This window comes from Rhinoderma darwinii, chromosome 7, assembly GCF_050947455.1.
Source record: "Rhinoderma darwinii isolate aRhiDar2 chromosome 7, aRhiDar2.hap1, whole genome shotgun sequence".
In the NCBI taxonomy this organism is placed as follows: domain Eukaryota; kingdom Metazoa; phylum Chordata; class Amphibia; order Anura; family Rhinodermatidae; genus Rhinoderma; species Rhinoderma darwinii.
This window is the reverse complement of record NC_134693.1, coordinates 137,641,393-137,665,374: the sequence shown is the minus strand read 5'-3', so window position 1 is coordinate 137,665,374 and position 23,982 is coordinate 137,641,393. Positions and strand designations below refer to the sequence as shown.

Sequence of the window (23,982 nt, the reverse complement as noted above, 5' to 3'; positions counted from 1 at the left end):
TATAGACTGTTGTTTAGCCAGCTGCCACTCCTCTACGGCGGAGCGGCCAAGTGGGTCCACATACCCACAGATCGTGACAGGTACAGTGGGTGGAGACCATCACTGATTCCAAAACAAATGGGCCACAGTACTCCGTTACAAGCAGAAAAATAAAAAAGTTGACCCCCTACATTGTCTATAGGAACCACATACTATACAATTCAGTGTTCTTTGACCCTTTTTTAATGCGTGTTCTGTTCATATAGTCATAAAATCAGCAATAGACGTGATATAAAAAAGTCACCATGTGGTCATAGAAGGGTTAAGCCGCCAGAACGCATTCATTTTCCTTGTAGTCACTTTCCTCATTATATACGTGCGATATAATTCCATTCTTCTATATTCATTTATCAGCTCAGATCTGTTGCACTTTACATGTCAGTTTTGTTTTTCTTGTGAGTGGCATTTGATTCTTCTTCCTAATAAATTGAAATTTCTCAATCATAGTGCACTGTTATATTATATTACACTACAGATTTACAGGTTTTAGCAGCTTTGTTTTTGAAGACTTTTGGATGAACTGTATAATACTGTCTGCAGGTCATAATATATAGACAGTTGTACCAATAAGAAACCGGTCTACATTATGTCAAGAGTAATTTCAGAGAGACACAAAATTTACCAACATATTCTTATCCATAGGAGCATAGGGGGCAGTATTATAGTAGTTATAGTCTTGTATATAGGGGCAGTATTATATTCTTGTAGTTATATTCTTGTATATAGGGGCAGTATTATAGTAGTTATATTCTTGTACATAGGGGGCAGTATTATAGTAGTTATAGTGTTGTATATAGGTGCAGTATTATAGTAGTTATATTCTTGTATATAGGTGCAGTATTATAGTAGTTATATTCTTGTATATAGGAGCAGTATTATAGTAGTTATATTCTTGTATATAGGGGCAGTGTTATAGTAGTTATATTCTTGTATATAGGAGCAGTATTATAGTAGTTATATTCTTGTATATAGGGGGCAGTATTATAGTAGTTATATTCTTGTATATAAGGGCAGTATTATAGTAGTTATATTATTGTATATAGGGGCAGTATTATAGTAGTTATATTCTTGTATATAGGGGGCAGTATTATAGTAGTTATATTCTTGTATATAGGGACAGTATTATAGTAGTTATATTCTTGTATATAGGAGCAGTATTATAGTAGTTATATTCTTGTATATAGGGGGCAGTATTATAGTAGTTATAGTCTTGTATATAGGGGCAGTATTATAGTAGTTATATTCTTGTATATAGGGGCAGTATTATAGTAGTTATATTCTTGTATATAGGGGGCAGTATTATAGTAGTTATAGTCTTGTATATAGGGGGCGGTATTATAGTAGTTATATTCTTGTATATAGGGGCAGTATTATAGTAGTTATATTCTTGTATATAGGGGCAGTATTATAGTAGTTATATTCTTGTATATAGGAGCAGTATTATAGTAGTTGTATTCTTGTATATAGGGGCAGTATTATAGTAGTTATATTCTTGTATATAGGGGGCAGTATTATAGTAGTTATATTCTTGTATATAGAGGGCAGTATTATAGTAGTTATATTCTTGTATATAGGGGGCAGTATTATAGTAGTTATATACTTGTATATAGGAGGCAGTATTATAGTAGTTATATTCTTGTATATAGGAGCAGTATTATAGTAGTTATATTCTTGTATATAGGAGCAGTATTATAGTAGTTATATTCTTGTATATAGGGGGCAGTATTGTAGTAGTTATATTCTTGTATATAGGGGGCAGTATTATAGTAGTTATATTCTTGTATATAGGGGGCAGTATTATAGTAGTTATATTCTTGTATATAGGAGCAGTATTGTAGTAGTTATGTTCTTGTATATAGGGGGCAGTATTATAGTAGTTATATTCTTGTATATAGGGCCAGTATTATAGTAGTTATATTCTTGTATATAGGGGCAGTATTATAGTAGTTATATTCTTGTATATAGGGGCAGTATTATAGTAGTTATATTCTTGTATATTGGGGGCAGTATTATAGTAGTTATATTCTTGTATATAGGGGGCAGTATTATAGCAGTTATATTCTTGTATATAGAAGCAGTATTATAGTAGCTATATTCTTGTATATAGGGGCAGTATTATAGTAGTTATATTCTTGTATATAGGAGCAGTATTATAGTAGTTATATTCTTGTATATAGGGAGCAGTATTATAGTAGTTATATTCTTGTATAAAGGGGGCAGTATTATAGCAGTTATATTCTTGTATATAGAAGCAGTATTATAGTAGTTATATTCTTGTATATAGGGGGCAGTATTATAGCAGTTCTATTCTTGTATATAGGAGCAGTATTATAGTAGTTATATTCTTGTATATAGGGGGCAGTATTATAGCAGTTATATTCTTGTATATAGAAGCAGTATTATAGTAGTTATATTCTTGTATATAGGGGGCCGTATTATAGTAGTTATATTCTTGTATATAGGGGCAGTATTATAGTAGTTATATTCTTGTATATAGGGGCAGTATTATAGTAGTTATATTCTTGTATATAGGGGCAGTATTATAGTAGTTATATTCTTGTATATAGGAGGCAGTATTATAGTAGTAATATTCTTGTCTATAGGAGCAGTATTATAGTAGTTATATTCTTGTATATATAGGAGCAGTATTATAGTAATTATATTCTTGTATATAGGGGCAGTATTATAGTAGTTATATTCTTGTATATAGGGGCAGTATTATAGTAGTTATATTCTTGTATATAGGGGGCAGTATTATAGTAGTTATATTCTTGTATATAGGAGCAGTATTATAGTAGTTATATTCTTGTATATAGGGGGCAGTATTATAGCAGTTATATTCCTGTATATAGGAGCAGTATTATAGTAGTTATATTCTTGTACATAGGGGGCAGTATTATAGCAGTTATATTCTTGTATATAGGAGCAGTATTATTGTAGTTATATTCTTGTACATAGGGGGCAGTAATGTAGCAGTTATAGTCTTGTCTTATGAAGAAGTATTATGGACAAAGAGGATATGAAATCTGAACTCCATCCTACATGACAGTAAGGTTATTGAGAATAAATATTTATTAAAAACCTATTCCCTTTTTAGTAAAGTTAGTGAGATAATTTTGACTACTTAATTTTACTACTCTTGCTTCATATTCCTTACATTATATATCCCAGTATGAAGAATTTTCTTTTACAATATGGTTTGAAAATGAAACAAAAAAGTTAAAAGTTTGTGTACCTGACAAGAAAGTAACTCCCTCGTCTTTTGTCACCAGACTCAAAGCTGCGGATCTTTAGAAGATTCCAATTACATAATTTTCTATAATTTTAGATCAATCTGCGTAAAAACGTGTAAGAAGTGAAAGTGGGTCATCAGCACCTGTGCGTAAGCGTCAGACTGAGAGACAGTTCTAGGAGGAGAAACAAGTGAGAATGAAAATTGAATTTCACATTTAAAATCATCACTTTTTTTTTTTTTTTACTTTTCTTTTCAAAAACTTTAAATTAAGTTTATGTCGACAAGTCATGAATTATAGTCCCAGCTCAGTATATTCTTATCCTTTGATTTAAATATGAAGTGGTAAACTCTCTGCGGGTCGGCAGTGTCGAGAGAGGAAAGGTCAGATGAAAAAATAATGTGGCATATGGCTAAGGGTTAAAAGGGGATATAGCTGTCATAGAGGTGGATCCTCTGCTCAAAACTCCCCTCTATGAGCCAAAACAGAGAGAGAGAAACTCTGTACGAGGGCCTCCTGCTGTGGAGGACTCGAGACATCCATGTACGACATGGACGGCCAGTTATCCTAATGGCTGTCATGTAATATTTCATTTCCCCTGCATGTCAGAGGTTTGCTGGATTGCCGAGTGATCAGCTGATCTTTGTGGTTGAGAAGGGTTGTCCGTTTCTGTGACACCCCCTTTCAGATGGAACTCCCCTTTAAAGTCATTATCTAATTAAGAAAACCCAGTTTCATATAGCTCATTAGGTTATTCTGAGTTAATACAAGAGAGTCCAATGTTCAATTAGCCTCATCATTGGCCAGAGCGGAGAGCAGCTACAAAAAGCCTCCATGCATTACACAAATAGCCTACTGATTTCAATTGGCACCATGTTATTCTTAATTTCTCCTGTGGGGGCGGTGCAAGTTATTTAAGCACTTGCATCCAGGTACTCCTACAAATTACAGCTGATCGCTGGGGATCTCAACAATGGGCCACCATGTGATCAGCTTATTAAACTTTAAAGGAATTGTCCAAAGTGAAAAACCTGTTTAAAGGGGGTTGTTTAACCCCTTAAAATCCAAGTTATTGTTCGTTTTTTCATTTTCCACTCACCGCCTTCCAAGAGCCATACATTTTTTATTTTTACGTCAATGAAGTGGTGTGAAGGCTTATAATACCATATAGTTTACTGGGAAAGAGTGGAGAGTGGCTACATAGAGCTTGTCTCACTCTGGAGGACCTGTGCTGTCCTGTATTACATAGACAACCGATTGATATGAATGGACACTGTGTAATTGTAAAGGATCTGCCAGGCACTACTTCTGTGGATACTCCCAGGATTAATCAATCGACACCGGAGGCCGGACCTCTTAGACTGACTCCGGCTCCCACCAATCAGGGTGGCAGGCTCAGGAGTGGGAGAGCCTATCGCGGCCTGGTCAGTCGGAGTTAGCTCCGCCCCCTGTCCATTTATACCTGCCGTTTTCTCTTCCTCATTGCTTGTGATTCTTCCTGGTTTCCTGGCCCTGCTGCTGCCTTGCTCCAGCCTGCTACTTCCTTGCTTCAGCCTTGCTACAGCTTCCGCTTATCCTGTTTCGCTCTGACCCCGGCTTGCTTCCTTCTCCTTTCTCTGCGTTCATATACTTCATGACATCCTGATTCTGACTGGTTCGTTGACCACTCTGGTTTCCTCACGGTGTTCCGTGGGCCACTGCCCCTTCCCTTGCTTGTTCCCTGTTTGTATTCCCTTGCACTTAGTCAGCGTAGGGACCGCCGCCCAGTTGTACCCCATCGCCTAGGGCGGGTCGTTGCAAGTAGGCAGGGACAGGGCGGTGGGTAGATTAGGGCTCACTCATCCCCTCCCCTTCTTCCGGCCATAACATAAATGCTTAATTTTTCCTGTGGGGGAGCTGCGGAGAAACTGAACACTTACTGCCAGGTTTCCCCACAGATTACTGCTGATTTCTGGGGGTCCCAGCAGGGGGACACTTTGTGATCAGCTTATTGTCAAGGGACCCTTTTAATCATATAAACCAGTTAACAATTTGTGTAACTTTCGTTGTATGTTCGCTTCCATCTGAACTGTAGAAAATCAAGACTTTATCTGATTTCCGTTGCTTTCAGAGTCACCATAGCTACATAGTTGTGTTCCTAGTGTCCACCTTGGCCGAGCTCTATTTTCCATGATCCATCGTCATATACATTAGTCCACAAGTCACAAAACTCACTACAAATCCTTCTGCAAATGGACACTAAGGGTATGTTCACACGGCAACGGCAAATACGGCTGAAATCACGGAGCTGTTTTCAGGAGAAAACAGCTCCTGAATTTCAGACGTAATTGCATGTACTTGTGTTTTTCGCTGCGTCTTCTTCGGACAATTGGAGTCAATGAAAAACGGCTCCAATTACGTCCCAAGAAGTGTCCTGCACTTCTTTGACGCGGCCGTAATTTTACGCGCCGTATTTTGACAGCGACGCGTAAAATGACAGCTCGTCTGCACAGAACATCGTAAGACCCATTGCGAGTAATGGGCAGATGTTTGCCGATGTATTGGAGCCGTCTTTTCAGGCGTAAATCGAGGCGTAAAACGCCTCCATTACGTCTAAAAAGAGGTTGTGTGCACATACCCTAATACCGCATTATACCCCACCACTACCACCACTGTTCTGTCCAGAACAGCCCGTCAGCCACTAATACCAGGAGAAAAACACCCATCAGCTTATTATGAATGTGAAGGTTACACAAGAGAAGAATGATGAGAATAACAATTACAGAAATCAATAACACTTTTCTTCTTTTCTGTTTGGAAAGAAAGAAAATTACCTTCTGCCGCCGGTGAAGCTGTTGTAATTATTTGCTGTTATTATTTGATGTTTTTCACTTTCTGGCAGCCGTTAGGTCAGGTTGGAGAGCCTTCACTGAGATTGTCATTAAACGATTGGATCCAGTTGAGTGGTGTTTGTCCTGTTAGTCTAAGTGCCTTGTAAGATGGTGACGAAGATTTCTGTAATGACAGTTTTGCATTTTACTCTACCGTCGCTACAATCAATGACGAGACGTCTCATGACTATTGTCTTCACGCATTTAGACCAAGGACACCAGTTGCGCAATTCTTTTGGATGTGGTTCAGATGCTGGGCCCCTGGCCTTTCCCTTTGTTTCCGCATTTTCAGTCCCAGCAACACTGGTGAAATCAGGGCTGATACAAGGACTGGTACATGCAAGTATGGGGTGGCTTCTGGTTGAAGACTCACCTAGGATGGTCAATAGAGGACCCCATTTTGATTTTGCCATTTCCCCATTGAGCCTCCGTCCTTAGTTTTTGTCTCTAGAATCCATGTTAAAGTTTCTTCAAATGTATGTCCACCATTTACAATTCTCACCAGAGAATGGGATCCTTTACATCTCAATTAGCACCCACCAAACCGATTGCTGCTCAGAGTCTAAGGAAACTCCCCATTCTTCACCCTTAACATCTGCAAAGAGGTATGGAATTTCCTCAGAATCCCAGGTCACGGTCCCCAGAGTACTCACAGATTAATGTTAGGAACACGGTTGTAGTCGTAGTCAGGGAGAGAGCCTTGGGATGCCACCAGGTGTGCAGCCTCGATGCGACAAGCAAGTGGACGAGACATGGACATGGTCAAAGGACAGACCGGGGGTCAAGACCAGGAATAAAACTAAAGGAACAGAATCCAGTAACAACGCCAAGGTCAGGAACACACAATAGAATACAAGGCTGCACCTTAATTCGCAGGCAAAGAGTAGAAGCCTGGATTCCTCTTTAAATAGATTACAACCTCTGACATCATCAGTGGGCATCGGTTGCACAACAACGCGGCCCGACTGGTGGCTGGAAGCAGGGAGCGGTGGTTGCAAGCAGGAAGACATTGCTTAAGCAATGAGGTATGAGTTAGGTTGCTTGGCAAATTGATGCGGCTGAGGGCTGAAGATAAAATAGCTGCTGGCTGCCAGCAGTCAGACACTGCTGGAACAGCAAGTAACACCATCTTTGAACACCATTTTACAGTTTATATATAGAAATAATCTACATTTTAGTTTGAGTTACTTTTTATATTGTACTGATCCTTAAATACAACACTGTGTACATTACATTACTTATCCTGTACTGATCCTGAGTTACATCCTGTATTATACTCCAGAGCTGCACTCACTATTCTGCTGGTGGAGTCACTGTGTACATTACATTACTTATCCTGTACTGATCCTGAGTTATATCCTATATTATACTCCAGAGCTGCACTCACTATTCTGCTGGTGGCGTCACTGTGTACATACATTACATTACTTATCCTGTACTGATCCTGAGTTACATCCTGTATTATACTCCAGAGCTGTACTCACTATTCTGCTGGTGGAGTCACTGTGCACATACATTATATTATTATCCTGTACTGATCCTGAGTTACAGCCTGTATTATACTCCAGAGCTGTACTCACTATTCTGCTGGTGGAGTCACTGAGTACATACATTACATTACTTATCCTGTACTGATCCTGAGTTACATCCTGTATTATACGCCAGAGCTGCACTCACTATTCTGCTGGTGGTGTCACTGTGTACATACATTACATTACTTATCCTGCACTGATCCTGAGTTACATCCTGTATTATACTCCAGAGCTGTACTCACTATTCTGCTGGTGGAGTCACTATGTACATACATTACATTACTTATCCTGTACTGATCCTGAGTTACATCCTGTATTATACTCCAGAGCTGCATTCACTATTCTGCTGGTGGAGTCACTGTGTACATACATTACATTACTTATCCTGTAGTGATCCTGAGTTACAGCCTGTATTATATTCCAGAGCTGCACTCACTATTCTGCTGGTGGAGTCACTGTGTACATACATTACATTACTTATCCTGTACTGATCCGAGTTACATCCTGTATTATACTCCAGAGCTGCATTCACTATTCTGCTTGTGGAGTCACTGTGTACATACATTACATTACTTATCCTGTACTGATCCTGAGTTATATCCTGTATTATACTACAGAGCTGCACTCACTATTCTGCTGGTGGAGTCACTGTGTACATACATTACATTACTTATCCTGTACTGATCCTGAGTTATATCCTGTATTATACTACAGAGCTGCAATCACTATTCTGCTGGTGGAGTCACTGTGTACATACATTACATTACTTATCCTGTAGTGATCCTGAGTTACAGCCTGTATTATACTCCAGAGCTGCACTCACTATTCTGCTGGTGGAGTCACTGTGTACATACATTACATTACTTATCCTGTACTGATCCTGAGTTATATCCTGTATTATACTACAGAGCTGCACTCACTATTCTGCTGGTGGAGTCACTGTGTACATACATTACATTACTTATCCTGTACTGATCCTGAGTTATATCCTGTATTATACTACAGAGCTGCAATCACTATTCTGCTGGTGGAGTCACTGTGTACATACATTACATTACTTATCCTGTAGTGATCCTGAGGTACAGCCTGTATTATACTCCAGAGCTGTACTCACTATTCTGCTGGTGGAGTCACTGAGTACATGACATTAAATTACTTCTCAGAATTAAAATCACCAGAGCAGTCTGCAGAATTGTGAATGCAGCTCTGAACTATACTACAAGCTGTAAGTCAGGATCAGTACAGGATAAGTAATATTACATTTTAAAATATTGTTAAATGTTTTTAATACCATATTTCTAAGGTGTCTGGTCTATGGGGTCATGTGACTCCTCTTGCTGAATAACTTGGAGTATGAGGCCATGTGTTTTTTAGCCCCTTTATGGACGCTTTGAAAAGCCAAATAAAACAGACCCCAATAAATTAGGGCTTCTGGCAAGAGCGAATGTACCGTTCAAAGATGCTATATGGCCCTTAAAAAGAGGGGCCAGTCCTGGTTAGTCCCTTCTACTGTGCAGGGCAAACTTCTCCAAAGTACCTGAATTGTTAGCAAAGAAGTGCGTGGAGGAGGAAACACACCAGGGTCTTCTGTCCAATATGACAAAACCCAATAAAAATAATAGGGGGTTCATTGTGAACCTTGCTATGGGGCTTCAGTTAACCAAACTACTGGCTGGATGTGCGGTAGCGTAGCAGGGCAAATGTAGCAGAATCTGAGGACTCGCTTGGAAATCATGACTTCTGCCTGGAGCTGATGTTTCAATAAACTATTAGTTTAATAAATGCCACAATTTCTTTTTAAAATACCATTTCCCATACGGTTTACTGTCTCTATAGCAATAAAGAACCTGTACACACGGGCAAGCAAAAAGTATGAGTGTTCAGCGAGGGTTAGAATAACGAGTCTTCCAGCCACAAACAGCATGTAAATAGGTAATACAGAAGATTTATGGCGGGACCCGGCAGATGCTGCTGCTTAAGTCTGATAATAGTAACACAAAACTATACCCAGCTTCTCCGAGATTACAGGATCTTTTTATAGAGAAACTTCTATCTACAAAGTATTTTTTTAAATCCTTCACCCAGAATAAAACATTTAATTTACAGAAGAGAATATTTCCGGTGAATATAACAAGGGATTGTACGTCCTGGGAAACTAGAGAGAGATTGCATTCAGAAACTTGACCTAAGGGTGTACATTATAAATATAGACTCCCAAAAATAGCGCCCCACCACTTTTTTTTGTAGCTACCCATACTCCCCCATGCTTGAGTTGGGTTGGCCATACAATGGCTCTTCCCTGCACCCTCACTGCACACTTTAGATGGGTCATAACCAGTGGCGGATTAAGTAGACGATGGGCCATGGGCTGTTACCCAAACTTGGGCCCCCCTTGCGCACCGCCGCCCTGCCGCGCCGTAAATATTTTTAACACTACCTCTTTGGGCAAGCATTAACAAATGAGTGTTATGGATTCCCCTTGTCACAGGGCTGTGTCCCTACATACTGACAATATCACACAGTGCAGGGACACATCCTCCTGACAAGGGGAATTGTCTATCAGTCCTGGACTGCAGAAAGATTTTTTGTGAAATACAAGGATTTCCTATAATAAACATGTCAGGAGAGGTGACAGATTCTCTATAAATCTAGTGACTCACAGGTGACGACGTCTCAGATTCTAGTAGTTTTTTTCCTCTTTTCTTCTCCATCCGGTCCAGAGCTCATGACGACGTCTCCTGGCCATGACTGATTTCTGCAGAATTTGCCACTCAGATGTCTTCGACTCCTCACTTTTCCAACATTTCCACACCTATAAATGAAAATAAAGTTATCATGGTGCCACATACTGTGCCCCTAAATATAATAGCACCAAACACTGCGTGCCTGAATATAATAATACCACACACTGTAAAACACCACATATACACAGCCCCCTGTACATAGTGCCACACACAGCCCCTGTACATAGTGCCACACACAGCCCCCTGTACATAGTGCCACACACAGCCCCTGTACTTAGTGCCACACACAGCCCCTGTACTTAGTGCCACACACAGCCCCTGTATTTAGTGCCACACACAGCCCCTGTGGATATTACACCTCCCCCCCATAGATAGCGCCACACACAGCCCCCTGTACATAGCGCCACACACAGCCCCTGTAGATATTACACCCCCCCCATAGATAGCACCACACACAGCCCCCTGTACTTAGTGCCACACACAGCCCCCTGTAGAGATTACACCCCCCCCCCATAGATAGCGCCACACACATCCCCTGTACTTAGTGCCACACACAGCCCATGTGGATATTACACCCCCCCCCATAGATAGCGCCACACACAGCCCCCTGTACATAGCGCCACACACAGCCCCTGTAGATATTACACCACACCATAGATAGCACCACACACAGCCCCCTGTACTTAGTGCCACACACAGCCCCCTGTAGAGATTACACCCCCCCATAGATAGCGCCACACACATCCCCCTGTACATAGTGCCACACACAGCCCCCTGTACATAGTGCCACACACAGCCCCCTGTACATAGTGCCACACACAGCCCCCTGTACATAGTGCCACACACAGCCCCTGTGGATATTACACCCCCCATACATAGCGCCACACACAGCCCCATGTAGATATCACACATCCCCCCCATAGAGAGCGTTACACACAGCCCTCTATAGATACAAATGAATATCCCCCCCAAACGGAAATCTTTAGCAAAGTTTCCATCACCATTGAGATCAATGGTGATGCAAACGGTAGCTAAGGTTTCCATTTGCCTTTCCGTTGAGGGGTTACCCAGACGGAAACCCTCAACGGAAGGGCGGCGGTGATGTGAACAGGGCCTTAGATACAGGGCCCATGTGCATGTGTGATACTGTTTGTTGGACCCTGTATCTAAGCCTAATGTAGGCTTAGATACAGGGTCCAGCAGACAGTATTCTTATGCAGTATAAGCTGGGCCCTGTATCTAAGCCTAACACACTTTAGGCTTAGATACAGGCTTTAAAGGTTTAAACATTGATGGCCTACCTTCAGTATAGGCCATCAATAGCTGATGGGTTGGGGTCAGACACCCGGGACCCCCGCCAATTAGCTGTTTTGAAGGGGTTGCAGCCGCTCGTACGAGCGCTGCTTACCCTTCATTTCCCTCACTTGCTCACACTGTGAATCGCTGACACGTCCGTGTCGGCGATTCAGTGTGAGAAAGTGACCCGAATGAAGGGGAAGTAGCGCTCGTACGAGCGGCTGCAACCCCTTCAAAACAGCTGATTTGCGGGGGTCCCGGGTGTCTGACCCCAACCCATCAGCAAAACAATAAAACCAAACTTACCTCCTCTTCGGCCGCAGGTCCTCACTGCATCAACTGTCGGGACGCTGTGCGCGGCGCATAGCATCGTGACGTTATGCGCTGCGCACACCGCTGTGACAATACAACATCCGATGCGCTCCAGGAAGAGGAGGGGTAAGTACTGTCAGTTACTATAGTAACAGGGGCCTGTGTAGTTTATTACATAGGCCCCAGTTACTATAGTAACTTTTCATTGATGTGTGAATGTGGCTGCCGCTAGCACCGGGGAGCCCTCCGGTGCTAGCGACGCCACACCGGGCATGAGGGGGGCCGTTCGATCATGGGTGGTTCGGACGGCCATGGGCCCCCCGGGAGCCTTGGGCCCCGGGCTGCCGCCCAAACCGCCCTAATGATAATCCGCCACTGGTCATAACTACCCCCTTTGTGTAGCAGGTCATGAAACATTAAAGGGGCAGGTTGCAATGAAATTCCCATAACTCAATAGCCAGTTTAAGTATTTGTAATTTATACTTAGGAAAGGCTCATAAGTAAAGGACACCAAAACTTTGGTGCATCCTAAGGGTTGTTCTCTTTACAGATCAATTTATCACAGCGGACCCCCAGCTATAATACTGCTCCTATATACAAGAATATAACTACTATAATACTGCCCCCTATATATAAGAATATAACTACTATAATACTGCCCCCTATATACAAGAATATAACTACTATAATACTGCTCCTATATACAATAATATAACTACTATAATACTGCCCCTATATACAAGAATATAACTACTATAATACTGCCCCTATATACAAAAATATAACTACTATAATACTGCCTCCTATATACAAGAATATAACTACTATAATACTGCCCCTATAAACAAGAATATAACTACTATAATACTGCTCCTATATACAAGAATATAACTAGTATAATACTGCCCCCTATATACAGGAATATAACTACTATAATACTGCCCCTATATACAAGAATATAACTACTATAATACTGCCCCTATAAACAAGAATATAACTACTATAATACTGCTCCTATATACAAGAATATAACTAGTATAATACTGCCCCCTATATACAAGAATATAACTACTATAATACTGCCCCCTATATACAGGAATATAACTACTATAATACTGCCCCCTATATACAAGAATATAACTACTATAATACTGCTTCTATATACAAGAATATAACTACTATAATACTGCCCCTATATACAAGAATATAACTACTATAATACTGCTCCTATATACAAGAATATAACTACTATAATACTGCCCCCTATATACAAGAATATAACTACTATAATACTGCTCCTATATACAAGAATATAACTACTATAATACTGCCCCTATATACAAGAATATAACTACTATAATACTGCTCCTATATACAAGAATATAACTACAATAATACTGCCCCCTATATACAAGAATATAACTACTATAATACTGCTCCTATATACAAGAATATAACTACTATAATACTGCCCCTATATACAAGAATATAACTACTATAATACTGCCCCCTATATACAAGAATATAACTACTATAATACTGCCCCCTATATACAAGAATATAACTACTATAATACTGCCTCCTATATACAAGAATATAACCACTATAATACTGCTCCTATATACAAGAATATAACTACTATAATACTGCCCCTATATACAAGAATATAACTACTATAATACTGCCCCTATATACAAGAATATAACTACTATAATACTGCCTCCTATATACAAGAATATAACTACTATAATACTGCCCCCTATATACAAGAATATAACTACTATAATACTGCTCCTATATACAAGAATATAACTACTATAATACTGCCTCCTATATACAAGAATATAACTACTATAATACTGCCTCTTATATACAAGAATATAACTACTATAATACTGCCCCTATATACAAGAATATAACTACTATAATACTGCCCCCTATATACAAGAATATAACTACTATAATACTGCCTCCTATATACAAGAATATAACTACTATAATACTGCCTCTTATATACAAGAATATAACTACTATAATACTGCCCCTATATACAAGAATATAACTACTATAATACTGCTCCTATATACAAGAATATAACTACTATAATACTGCCCCTATATACAAGAATATAACTACTATAATAGTGCTCCTATATACAAGAATATAACTACTATAATACTGCCCCCTATATACAAGAATATAACTACTATAATACTGCTCCTATATACAAGAATATAACTACTATAATACTGCCCCTATATACAAGAATATAACTACTATAATACTGCCCCCTATATACAAGAATATAACTACTATAATACTGCCCCCTATATACAAGAATATAACTACTATAATACTGCCCCTATATACAAGAACATAACTACTATAATACTGCCCCTATATACAAGAATATAACTACTATAATACTGCTCCTATATACAAGAATATAACTACTATAATACTGCCCCCTATATACAAGAATATAACTACTATAATACTGCTCCTATATACAAGAATATAACTACTATAATACTGCCCCTATATACAAGAATATAACTACTATAATACTGCCCCTATATACAAGAATATAACTACTATAATACTGCCTCCTATATACAAGAATATAACTACTATAATACTGCCCCCTATATACAAGAATATAACTACTATAATACTGCTCCTATATACAAGAATATAACTACTATAATACTGCCTCCTATATACAAGAATATAACTACTATAATACTGCCTGTTATATACAAGAATATAACTACTATAATACTGCCCCCTATATATAAGAATATAACTACTATAATACTGCCTCCTATATACAAGAATATAACTACTATAATACTGCCCCTATATACAAGAATATAACTACTATAATACCTGTACAGTATATAAAGGTATTATAGATTGACCATTGAAAGAAAAGCGTTATCTATGTAATGCACGGACATGCCGGGTCATCCAGAATGAGAGACGTTTTTTGCAGCCGCTCTAATGCCTGATAAATGAGGGTGAACAGAGGTCCCACTCTATTAACTTAGAATTTCCTAATAAGTCATATAAAAATGGCGTTTCTAAACAAGACAACCCCTTTAATTAGTTTATTAGTAAAAGATTTCTGGTCTTCGCCATTCTTTGGTCCACCCCAAAAAAATTCTCGAGCGAAATATGTCAAATCTTCTGCTCTGGTTCACACCATCAGTTTTTGCTGCAGCTCTAAGATATACACCATGAACTTGTATATTTAGATTCCACAACTCTATCTCAGTATTTGGGTAATTATACATACATGTACATTATTCACATATAACCGTCATGATGAACAGATTATCTGTCAGAACGGCTGAGACTTTATTCAACTCACCTGTCACTTACTGACTGACTTCTGACTGCTCTGAGACTTATAATTACAAGGAGAAAAAAAAATAGATATTCTGTCACATTGAATTATTTAACCCCTGTGTTTAATGGATTACATCGAGCACTAAAGTATGTAGACTTGTAACTTCTTTTTTCACACACATTTTTAAAGAGTTTTTTCGCTGTATCTATATAAATATATATATATATACACCCATATATATATATATATATATATATATATATATATATATATATATATATAGTCCAAAAGCAGATGAACACCGCACTCCAACGAACCAAAAATTAGGCCAAGTGCTCGTTTCCAGGGGATGAATCGGTTTCAAAAATTTCAATATAAAACGACCATAGAACAATAGTAACAGCACCAGGACTTCAGAATAGATTAAACTACTATCATACTGCCCCTATATACAAGAATATAACTGCTATAATACTGCCTCTATATACAAGAATATAACTACTATAATACTGCCCCCTATATACAAGAATATAACTACTATAATACTGCCCCTATATACAAGAATATAACTACTATAATACTGCCCCTATATACAAGAAAATAACTACTATAATACTGCCCCCTATATACAAGAATATAACTACTATAATACTGCTCCTATATACAAGAATATAATAACTACTATAATACTGCCCCTATATACAAGAATATAACTACTATAATACTGCCCCTATGTACAAGAATATAATAACTACTATAATACTGCCCCTATATACAAGAATATAACTACTATAATACTGCCCCTATATACAAGAATATAACTACTATAATACTGCCTCCTATATACAAGAATATAACTACTACAATACTGCCCCCTATATACAAGAATAAAACTACTATAATACTGCTCTTATATACAAGAATATAACTACTATAATACTGCACCCTATATACAAGAATATAACTACTATAATACTGCCCCCTACATACAAGAATATAACTACTATAATACTGCCCCCTACATACAAGAATATAACTACTATAATACTGCCCCTATATACAAGAATATAACAAATATAACACTGCCCCCTATAGACAAGAATATAACTACTATAATACTGCTCCTATATACAAGACTATAACTACTATAATACTGCCCCTATATACAAGAATATAACTACTATAATACTGCTCCTATATACAAGAATATAACTACTATAATACTGCTCCTATATACAAGACTATAACTACTATAATACTGCCCCTATATACAAGAATATAACTACTATAATACTGCCTCCTATATACAAGAATATAACTATTATAATACTGCCCCTATATACAAGAATATAACTACTATAATACTGCCCCCTATATACAAGAATATAACTACTATAATACTGCCCCCTATATACAAGAATATAACTACTATAATACTGCCCCTATATACAAGAATATAACTACTATAATACTGCTCCTATATACAAGAATATAACTACTATAATACTGCCCCCTATATACAAGAATATAACTACTATAATACTGACCCCTATATACAAGAATATAACTACTATAATACTGCCCCTATATACAAGAATATAACTACTATAATACTGCCCCTATATACAAGAATATAACTACTATAATACTGCTCCCTATATACAAGAATATAACTACTATAATACTGCCCCCTATATACAAGAATATAACTACTATAATACTGCCCCCTATATACAAGAATATAACTACTATAATACTGCTCCCTATATACAAGAATATAACTACTATAATACTGCCCCCTATATACAAGAATATAACTACTATAATACTGCCCCCTATATACAAGAATATAACTACTATAATACTGCCCCCTATATACAAGAATATAACTACTATAATACTGCCTCCTATATACAAGAATATAACTACTATAATACTGCCCCCTATATACAAGAATATAACTACTAGAATACTGCTCCCTATATACAAGAATATAACTACTATAATTATCTTTTTAATTTGAAAACTTGCAACAAAATATTACAATACCTTTGCAATACACTTATAACAGATAAAGAAAATACACATTTGTCTCTTAATAACATCACAATCATTAAACAAACCATAATATCTGAATATTGCTCCAGTATAGATTGTTTCAACTATTTTTCATGATATTATTCTAGACAGTATTACAGGAGAGTTCTTCTTTATTGGTGACCGGGCAGCATCGCGCACACCCCAGGGATGGGACACGGTCACCACATTTATGACATATAGTAAGCCTCTATGATATAAACGGAGTTCGGGCTAGAAGTCTCCATACAGCAGCTGAGAGTTTCACTGTCCCACTAGATGTGGTGACTGCAGGGACACAGCAGGGACATTACTCTGTAGATAAGTCTCTTGTATAAAGAAGACATTGGTTGTGTTGTCAGACAGACGCTGGAATATCGCCCGCCGCCTGCTCCTATTCTTCACACTGTTCACATTGATGGAGGTGATTTTCAGCCTCATCCTGGTTACATGTCTTTCCTACTTTTTTTCCTTCTTCCACTGCTATGTCCTGTAACACCCCATCTTTTGGTGGACATTGGGGGGTCAGCATCTTCATCCTGAGGTTCGTCGTCTGGGTTGCGTGAGGAGACTTGCTCCATCTCTGCTTCTTCTTCCTGGTCATCTTCCCCCAGCGCACAGTAACGTCCCCCAGTTATCGCCAGCACTGGAGACTCCGGTGATTTCTTTGCAGCAGTGATTTTTTTCCTAGAAGAATTATCTGTTTTACTTCTCTTTTTAACCGTCTGAAATCCCTCCTCATCCATACTGGTCGCTGCGGCTGGATCAGCTGGTGTTTTAGTGGTCGCTGCGGCTGGCCCAGCTGGTTTTTTACTGGTCGCTGCGGCTGGATCAGCTGGTTCCTTACTGGTGTCGGGCAGATGTTTGGTGACAGAGTGACTGGATATTTTACTTTTAGCATGACCTCTATTTTCAGTGGCTGGTGACACTTGGGCAGCATCCACAGATGGGACATTCGCCTCTGAAGCAGGTTCTCTGGTACTTTGGCTCACATCCTCGCTGGGGTTTCCAGGTAGATAGATAGATAGATAGATAGATAGATAGATAGATAGATAGATAGATAGATAGATAGATAGATAGATAGATAGATAGATAGATAGATAGATATGAGATAGATATGAGATAGATAGATAGATAGATAGATAGATAGATAGATAGATAGATAGATAGATAGATAGATAGATAGATAGATAGATATGAGATAGATAGATAGATAGATAGATAGATAGATAGATAGATAGATAGATAGATATGAGATAGATAGATATGAGATAGATAGATATGAGATAGATAGATATTAGATAGATAGATAGATATGAGATAGATAGATATGAGATAGATAGATAGATAGATAGATATGAGATAGAGAGATAGATATGAGATAGAGAGATAGATAGATAGATAGATAGATAGATATGAGATAGATAGATAGATAGATAGATAGATAGATATGAGATAGATAGATATGAGATAGATAGATAGATGGATTTTTTTCTATTTCTCAGCCCCCCCCCCCCCCCCCCTGGTAATAGATGCAGAGATAAGGAGCAGGTGATAATTGATGTTCATTCTACGTTCCTATAACGGGTTTCTCAGGCTCAGGATCCATACTGTGGCAGTCAGATTAACATCATTTCTGCGTTGCCTTCATTTGCCAAAGAGAATATTAGAATTATGGCAACGATTTTACTCTCGGAATAAAACCACTGGATTATTTACAGGTTGTGATTCCTCTGCTTGGATCAGCGTCTAAATTATAGATCGATGCTGCTGTTCAGAGGCTTTGAGCTCCACCGTGGAGATCAGGCAGGTGCTGCAAGTTTCTACAAAGCAGCCCAAATATATATAATTTATCCGTCTGTCCAGTTACGGATATCACAGGCTGTTTATATTGTTCCCCATCAGGAGGCCAGATACAGAACAAGCTTCACACGGAAGCCTCAACCGGAGCTACAGAAGGGAAAGTGCTCAGCCATGGACAGCATATGCTATCAAACATTCATTTCAGATTGGATTCCAGCGCCGTATACGGAACGCTTCTGAGTCCAGGTGGCAACAAAATAAAGACTAAACAGAATATGGATTTTAGTATGAAGCAGTAAAGTCATGAACATTGGGCTCTGGCAAGAAAATCGGCCTATTTTTTAGCTGTTTTTGGATAAAATGCTCTCAGCGCAGTAAAATGAGACCATTAATTAAGGGCACAGAGCACAGGGGACCCATAGCAAAGCAAAAATGGGGGCCACTGCCATGAGATTAGCAGCACTGCTATTCCTGAGCCAGAAGCTCTCTAGTCCCTTGGTCCCCATAGCAGTGGCATGGACCTCCAAACAGTTTAATATGTAACTAGAGGGCCCTATAGCAAAATAAGGAATGGGCCCCTCCACCTATTGCCATTTAGCACTGTATTCACTTTCACTTGGAGTACCGTGCCTGACCACATGGTGTGCTGTTGAGGAGAGTATGTCTATGATTAGCACCATAGAGCTCAAAGCACTTATTTTCAAGAAAATTTGGTACAATAATATAGGCGCCACCTTGTGGTAGAAAGATTCAGGCCTTGGCCATACCATTTGCATAATCAGTTTAATCGACAGTTCAAAGCACATCCTCTGCTGAAATACTCTGTGCTGATTTACCCACTGTCTCTTTAATTCTCTATTAGTCTTCACCCCATGCTCCAGTTAATGATATTGACCCCGACACATGGTGCCTAACTATCTATCTCTCATTTCTCTCTCTCTTTCTTTCTCTCATATCTATCTATCTATCTATCTATCTATCTATCTATCTATCTATCTATCTATCTATCTATCTATCTATCTATCTATCTATCTATCTATCTATCTATCTATCTATCTATCTATCTATCTATCCATCTATCTCTGCAGTGGACACGTTCAATCTCCCATAGGATCAGCATACCCCTCTCCTTAGATACTCTGTGCTGCTTTTTCAGCTGATTTCTAGCCCTACCCCACACTATTTTTCTTCACACCCATCATAATCACCCTACATGTGTTTCATACAGCCCTGTCCTCACTAACATCATTACAGTGGACAGCTTACTGCCCTCCACAGGAGCTGCACACTCCATTCCTGAAATACTCAGTGCTGATGTGCCCATCTGACTTATGCTTCCTGGACAAATATAAGTTAAGAGTAAGTATAATATATAATTCAGATATTCACATAATACACATTAAAAATCACAGTCCTGCTCTGTAGTAAGCACCTGACACGACACATTTGCGGCTCCTGACTGCACCCTACTGACCTCACTCACATTATCAGCACTTCTTTTTATAACATGTTTGTACAGATCCCCAGGATCCTCATTCAGACATCTTGACATTCCCAGCATGCTACTTATTTGCTTGAAAACTTTATTAAAAAAATCCTAGGAAGTCGAGCTCGGCGCCCCGCTGATAACGTTCAAAGGCAGATCACCGCGTTAACACCCTCTGGCCTGTGATAAACACAGGCGGGTTTTCTGTTTGTTTCTGTAGCTGTTATCTCCCATCACATGAAAGTCAGGAAAAGAAGTGAGCAGTCTGCACATCTCGCACCTTCTTCGTTTCCGAGCGAGCAACATCAGCAAAGAATGGCGCAACAGGCGATAAAAAAAGAATCGACCTATAAGCAACACAATCAGAAATGTTGTATTCGCCCCTTTAAGTTTGACACTAAATGAGATGACATTTTAAAATAAATTTTTGAGAATTTTTGAATAAAAAGAACAGAGCATTATAATTACTGAACGTTCCACGCAGAACATCATCCATCGGATATAACGTGGAGGAAAATGGCTGATGGAAGTAATAGCGCAAAATAATATTTTAGTACGAGAGTATGCAACATCAACTTCAGATGAGATCAACAGCTGGCCCCAAATGCCCTTTAGGCCCCCAACCGCTGGGAGTTTAGGAACTGCCCAATGGCTCTGTTCTGCCCTGCTTCTTAACCATTGCTGATCATCAATAATAAATACGTGAGGGCAGTAGTGTGGGCTCCATAGCACCCAAATGGGCTACTTACCCCAGACGTGGGTCGGCAACCTAACCATAATATGACAGATGACCAAATAGCAGGAAAGTAATCAAACTTCAGATGATATCCACAGGAAGGAACCTACGTGGGGGTCTTGAGCCCTCCAGCTACTGGCCACTTGGGCACTTCTCAGATAACAGCTCAGGAAGTGGGGTGGGCCCTATAGTGACTCCCCGGACTACTTACGCCGTACCATTGGAACTGGCAGTTTTCGGGGAAAAGATCTGTGATGTCATCATACAGGTGTAGGGACCTTACAAATGACCTTTATGGCATATGTTTGATGCACTGGAACCCCATTTATTAGGAAAAAAGGGACCCCTTTGTCCCCTATTATGCCTTCGAAACCAGCAGAGCGATCCACAAAAGGAAGAATAGGATAAATTCATTAATATGAGATAGCGAATCAATCAACCGAGTGCTAAAAGTTGTCAGTGAACTGGAAGGAATTTACCTTAGGAGTTATAGCTGGTCCCTAAAATCTGTATTGGGCAGAAGAAATGCCCTTTCGGCCCTGCAGCTTTTGGGCCTTTGGGCACTTCCCAATTGCCTGACTGCTCAGATGACCCCGCGTCTTAACTATAAACTGTGAAAAAAGTAGTAATGGGCCTGTCTTTTGCTGTGGGCCACATAGTAGCCCATCTGGGCTACCCATAGTTACACCATTGGATACCATAGTTCATCAAGTAATTTGATTTCACACGATATGAACATTCATGTTGCTGCTTTCTGGGTGATCGTATTATCTGCTTCGATATTTTTATCATTTGTATGAAAAAAAATAAAAAAATCCAGAGAGTCCTGAAAAAAAAAAAAAAAGCAGCAGCGATGTTCTAATGGGGCTTTCTATCTGTTAGAAATTCGCTTTAATGGAATGTTACTCTACATTTTGTGATGAGACTGAAGTCTATTTAAAAAGACAGACGCTTTCCAATGTGCTTTTAAAAACCGTCTGTCAATTAGAGGAACGTCAGGGGCTCAGCGGATGGGAAGAGATGACAGTAAATGAAAAAGAAAGGGAGGGCGACAGCAAAAAAAAAAAAAAAAGGTGAAAAGAGCAGGGGGAGCAGCGGACGTAAAATTAACACTGGAGTCACAAAAGGAGGAAGAGACGGCGAACAATGGGGTGCGGGGGCCTTTATAATTAGGATTGAGGCTTTTTAGGTAATATAGACGATTATAGGAATTGTAGGATCATAGAAAAAACGGGAGATATATTTACACAGTGGTGCTCCCAATCCGTAACAGGGCCCCCCTACCCTTCCATGTGGCATTTACAATGCTGCTGTCTTCTTATTTGGCAGGAGGGCCTGGGTGCGACTGCTACCTCTACACTGTGCATTGGGGCACAGAAGCTTCAAGTTTACCTACACCAAAATTAAAATCGAGGCCCATGTCACCACAACACCCTACAATGGCCATGGGTCAGGCATGATCCACCCCACCCCCCAGACTGTTTGTAAATTGCAATGAGAGACGGAGTTATAGAAAAAGGGTGATGGGGCCAAACTGACATGGGGCCCCATAGCAATCTCAGGAGATGCCTCATGCTCTATGTCCTTGCTGAAATATGTATTAATATAGTTATTTGTCGGATCCTCCAAAATAATCTAGGACAAAAATCCTTAAAGGGGAAATACACCTAAAATGTATCTTCTCAGATATTATATAGACATGTGGGATGATGAGATCTGTGGTGGATTGAGAGCTTTTCCGTCCCCACTCTGAATTGTCTCAGCACTCTCGGGAAATCAAGTATTGTTGCGGCTGCCATTTTTTTCCCCAAAAGGAAACATTTTGTGCACTCCTGAAAGGGGTTTTGTGACTTAGAAAGCTGAATTTATAAAATCATATTACAGATTCCCCCATTTGGGACGTTCTCATCTATTACAAAGCGAGTAGAACAACTTTAAAGAGCATCTCTTACTTTGGAGGACCCAGGGCATTAATGTATTTCATAGACAACCCATTGAGTTCAATGAGCAACCTGTAATGCTTAATTTCTCCTGTGGTGGCGCTGCAGGGAAATTGAAGCACTTGCTGCCGGGTTTCCTCATAGATTACAGCTGATTGCAGAGGATCCCAACAGCGGGACAGCCTGTGATCTACTTATGGTCTTTTCTAATAAAAAGATTGTCCAAAGCAGACAATCCCTTTAAGTGGACTTGCCCTTTAAGCAATACAATGGCAGCTGTACAAGTCATTTGGATTCCTCTCGCTCGCTACCTGGGACTTGCAGAGATTACAAAATCAGGAAAATGAGATAGTATTTAGATCGTTTCGGAGTCATTATGACTGGGAGAGAAGCAATCCAGAGCGATACAATGTCACACAGAGAAGATTATACATAGGCTCTAATAACACCACACATTACGCCTTATTCCTGCTCGTAGACTTTGAATATGGGTTTTATGAGGTTTATTAACCTTTAAAATTCAGAATGTAAATGATTCGCGATTCCACGACTACATAATGTTT

The 23,982-nt window shown here is 39.2% G+C and overlaps 1 long non-coding RNA gene across 3 annotated transcripts in view; it reads right to left on the bottom strand.

Annotated features, from left to right (window-relative positions):
* Nucleotides 1-206: 206 nt before the first annotated feature.
* LOC142657398 (uncharacterized) overlaps nucleotides 207-23,982 on the bottom strand; it is a 34,141-nt gene continuing 10,365 nt past the window's right edge. For all 3 annotated transcript variants that reach the window (XR_012849921.1, XR_012849920.1, XR_012849922.1), the window contains exons 2-4: nucleotides 6,086-6,266; nucleotides 3,275-3,446; nucleotides 207-458 (exon numbers count right to left, since the gene is read on the bottom strand). This is a non-coding gene — a long non-coding RNA (uncharacterized LOC142657398). The remainder of the gene's footprint in view (nucleotides 459-3,274; nucleotides 3,447-6,085; nucleotides 6,267-23,982) is intronic.